Raw genomic sequence first — 4,942 nt, 5'->3', positions numbered from 1 at the left:
CTATCTCTTTGAGCAAATGGTCCCAAGAAGAGATCATAAACCCTCTGTTTCTCAAGATAAACCAGTGCAAATGGTGCCAAGAAGAAGGGGATCACAAGGGGGCCATAAACATCTCGAGAGTGCCCCAGATCTGCACATAGCCAGCACAGCTATATTCCTATATAAGTCCCAATAGCCTCTCCCCCAGGACAGAAGAGGAAAGGGGAAGTTCCTCATTGAGGTGCTTCAAGAAACTCAGTCTTGTCTGAGGTCCAGTATGGTCTCCTTTCTCTCCTATTATTCCTGTATTCTGTGCCCCCTAACCTAACAACTCAGGATATCAGGGCTCTGTTGAGTCCCATTAAGGAAAAGTTGTTTCTTTCTGGTCAAAAGAATGGAATCTACTTCTGCCCATGAGTGGAAGCATGACATTCTGATCTGTTCCAAAGACTGAACATTATTATGTATTGTCTTGTTCCTTAAGAGTTAATGCAGCTGGACCAGTTAATCTCCTAGCCAAGAAACCACTCCTCAGGAAGGGCTATTCACCTTCAAGCCAAGCTAAGGAAGTGGGAAGAGTAATTATTCCTTTAATGGGATAAAGTACTTTTCCTTGCCGGAAACCCAACTTTTGGGGCAGCTGCTTGCAGAGCTTTTGTGTGGCCTTCCTGCTCAACTGCAAAAGCAGGATTTTTCCTTTTTCTTCGTTTCTCTCTCTTTTTCTTTCAGATACTAACCAAAGACTGGGCATGCTTCCCTTCGTGTTCTAAGGTTTCTCACTCTTACTCTGAAGCCCCTGCTCCCCAGGTCCTGCCATGTGCCTGCTTGCTTACCTTCATTGTTTAACCAGCTAATTCAAACGCAGGGCTTTCTTCCTCTTCCCCACTTCCCTCCTCCAGGCAACTGCTGAAATCATCTCCCCTGTTGCTTTACACTCAAGCTTTAATAAAGTTCTCCTGAAACTTCCTTCTGAGTCTGTTTTAAAATTCTTTAATGAGATTAAGGACCAGGCAGGAATGTTCTAAAATTTCTGGTAGCAGTAGGCATCCCTAATCATTTACCTGTTTGAAACTACGTATGGAATACCTACCAAACCTGAAAAGAACATTTGTTACTGAAAACATAGTGACCATAGGCCGAGCATAATTCTAGGCTCTGAAGAGGCAGCAATGAACAAGAAAGACTCTCCCTACATCTCTACATTTTGTTACTATCATTTAAAATGAACTTTAAAGCCCAGCTTTATGAAGAAACAATGCTAAATAATCTCTTTTTTACATTAAAAAATTCATGAATAGATTGGCATGATCTTTTTTTGTCAAAGGTAAAAGAGAAAGCATAACCTAGAAAAGATCAGTTTTAAGGTTAATCAATCAACCAGGTAGAGTTTTTTTTATCTTATTTTTAAAAATGTTTTCTTCATCAAAAAATGTCAATGCTTGGAATTTTGACCATTTTTAAATCTTTTTCAATGTGACGTTTGGAAATCCAAAAAAAAAAAATTAAAAATCTTATCATTTCAAAGCATTTAGTAATCATGGTACCACCACACAAACATGGAAGGGTATGACCTTTGGAAGATAATGACAGATATTCTCAAACCCCAAGTCAATGATGAAACTCCTGTCTTCTTACAGATTAAGGCATATGCAGATTCTATCATGAGTTCTACATTGCTCCTCAACCTTTTGCTTCTGTTTTGAAGAAGAAAGATTCTGTTTAAAATGATTCTTCAGAAATGACAGAGGCTATTGAAGTTGATAACAATCATCTTAAGTAACTGGTTAACCCAGGCATGATGTGATCTATTGAGTAATTAGAAGGGTTTAAGTCACCTCTGTCCAGAACCAGCTGAGAACAGCAAGGGACACCAGTGCTAAATATATAAGCCACTGGGAGGTCATTAGGAAACATAAAATTGGGGACCTGAGCGATAAGTCAAGGTTCCCTGGTTTTATTCTTCACAAAATGTATTGTACCTCAGATGAGAGACATTGTGACAGAAGATAGGGCCATCCTTTAGACATAGTCTCTACCAAAGAATGTTTATTCAATTCAAATTTATCTTTGAGTAAACAATTGGTATACTCCCCACCTAACCTTCCATAGTCAAAACAGTAATAAGATTCTTTCAACAATAATTTATATTTTTGTCTCTATCCCAAACAGAATGGAAAAGTGTTCAGAGAAATCAGTCTACCAAAGAACGATTAAGGTGGAGGCAGGGAATCTGCTGGGTCCTGGCATAAAGGCACTATAGGGTATCGAGCAAAAGTGTGCTAACTCAGAAATTAAATTGCTAGCCTTCAAATTGTAGCTCTGTCTTATGACTATGTTGCTTGGGACAAGTTACTGAATTCCCTTGTGCCTTATTTCCTCATTTCTAAAGCAAAAACAATGATGATAATAGGCTATAGATTGAATTGTGTCACTCCAAATTCATGCTGAATTCATATGCTGAAGTCCCAACTCCTAATCCCTTAAATGCAAAAACTATTTGAAGGTAAGGTCTTTAAAGAGGTGATTAGGTTGAAATTTGACGCCATTAGAGTGGAGTCCTAACCCAATAGAACTCCAGTTCTTAGAATAGGAAGATAAACTGAAGCATGTGGGCACAGATGAAAGACCATATGAAGAGGTAGGGAAAAGACAGACCTGTGCAAACCGAGGAGGAGGAGAAAGAGCTCAGTGGAAATGAACACTTCTAGCACTTTTGACTTTCAGTCTCCATCCAGAACTGTGAGAAATTTAATTTCTGTTGCTTAAGCACCCAGCTTGTGACATTTTGTGATGGCAGCCTGTGCAACAAATATGAAGTACTTCTGATATTTTGTTATGGCAACCTGCACAACTAGTATAAAATACTCATTCTTCTAAGACTGCTCTGAGAATTAAACTAGTTAATAGACATATAAAGCCTGAAATAAAGGCTGGCATATCATTAAAACCATGAGTTATCATTAAGTGGATAAACAAAAATGAACTATCTTTGCCATATGTCATATAATTTGAGACCTATGGCCACTATGGTCTCTGAGTTTCCTTGGTGTTACCAAGGAATAGGAAGAATCCTGGATTCCCTTTGGCAAAGTCTTTGTCTCCCTAGATAAAGGAATTTAAAAAGGGACTCAGCTCAGAAGGAAGCTATAACTGGGCACGCAAGCTATAAACCTTGGCAGCTGCTGGAAGGAGGACAACAGAGGAGAGGAAGAGCGAAAGTCATGCCATATGAGTCAGGGTCCAAGAAAGAAGGTATGCTTAGTAATGGGGGTCTATCTGGCAGGGAATCAAGGTGAAAAAGGAGAGAAGGAAAATTACACTTTTTGAGTCAGAACTTGGAAAAGTGGTCAGGCTTAGCAGTGAAGATCTGTAAATACCTGGCCTTGACGAAGGAACTTCTGGGGTATATATGAGTATTATCTGTTTAAGGGAGAAAATTATATTTCCCATCTCCATAATGCATGTTCAGGTGTTCTCTGAGGGGCAGTCCCCTGGACAGATGACTGACATGTCCAGTTGGATTAACTTAACGGAAGGGACAAGAGTGTATAATGTTTTGGGCACTTTTGAAAGCCATGTCACCACCCAGAGTCAGGGGTTAAAGTCAGATTCTATTTTTTTTTTTTTTTTGATTTTTTTGAGACAGGGTTTCCCTGTAGCCCCAGCTGTCCTGGAACTCACTATGTAGACCAGGCTGGCCTTGAACTCACAGAGATCCACCTGCCTCTGCCTCCCGAGTGCTGGGATTAAAGGCATGCCACCATGCCAGGCTGAGATTCTATTCTTTTGACTAGGAGGAAGTAACTTTCCCTCAGTGGGCCTCAACAAAGCTCTAGTTCCTCCCCGACCCTTGATTCTTTCATATGGCATGCTAAATCTTTTTTTCCCTTAGTTCCAAAGGCTTTACTGGTAAATAATGCTTTAGAAAAGATGATCCGTCCTGGTGAGTGGAATGAAGTTTCCGTGTCCAGGAACCTAATCAGTGCTGCTGAAAAGGACTTTGTTTTGTCCACTTCTATTAAAAGACCCAGTCAAGTGCACAAGACATGCAGTCAATCATTTTTTTAGGCTTAAAGCATGGGCTGGTTTCTATCTCAGCACATTTCACTGAGTCACTACATGCATGATGTTCCTGCCTTTCTGAATGCAGAAATCCCCCAGAATGGCGGCTGGCTTAGAATTAGCTGGATTGCTGTTTTGGTTATCCCACACCCATGTCCCTCCACCTTCCCACACTTACCCCTTAAGACTCAGCCTGTCTTCACCACATTGAGCCCCTCCCATACCATAACCACCCAGACCCTGGGTTCATGGACTTTCCTAGACCCAGGAAGAAAGGACAGCCTAGTCTGTCAGGTCAATGGTCAGGTCAATATAGTGTTGCTTCAAGTGTTCTTCAGAAGCCAGAAGGAACTTCGTGGCCACCAAGTGGAACCCCTTCTCAAAGCGCTTGATGATCTCATGTCCTGGGCCGTATTTCATGCATCTGCCTTGATGGCAATGGAGGTGCCTACAAGGTTGGCCATGGTCTGGAAAGCTGGCCGGTTGGCCAGTGGCTGCGATGAACTGTGGGTGGCACTTTAAATGTTAAGAACAGGCAATGGTGATGCTAACCTTTCTTGTGTGTTACCAGGGAAACAGGAGGTAAGGTCCAAGATTTGACTACAGGAGAGGGGTCCATCCTTAATGACCTCTAAGCCTGTTTGTGAATGTGTAGGTACCTAACATCAGAACTGGGAGCTAAACTGCCTCCTGTTCTTTTGGTAAGGATCTGGTTGAAGATAGACTCCAAGTTTCTGCCTTAATAGGGAATTCAGATTCCTGGTCTCCTGAGGGGAATATTGAGACTGGCTGTTGCTGAGTGCAGAAAGACATGTTTAGCTTTCACTTCTAGAGCAGATTATTTTACTAAGAAATTTGCTTCTTTTTCCCTAGGATTGGGACTCTTTCCTGAGAACATTAG

At 41.3% G+C, this 4,942-nt stretch overlaps 1 pseudogene; it reads right to left on the bottom strand.

The window, feature by feature from the left end:
* Positions 1 to 3,997: 3,997 nt before the first annotated feature.
* LOC103746217 lies at positions 3,998 to 4,505 on the bottom strand (annotated as a pseudogene).
* Positions 4,506 to 4,942: the final 437 nt, after the last annotated feature.

The sequence above is a fragment of the Nannospalax galili genome, unplaced genomic scaffold (assembly GCF_000622305.1).
Source record: "Nannospalax galili isolate Female #2095 unplaced genomic scaffold, S.galili_v1.0 scaffold3, whole genome shotgun sequence".
In the NCBI taxonomy this organism is placed as follows: domain Eukaryota; kingdom Metazoa; phylum Chordata; class Mammalia; order Rodentia; family Spalacidae; genus Nannospalax; species Nannospalax galili.
The sequence above is the reverse complement of the archived record's forward strand: the minus strand, read 5'-3'. Positions and strand labels throughout refer to the sequence as shown.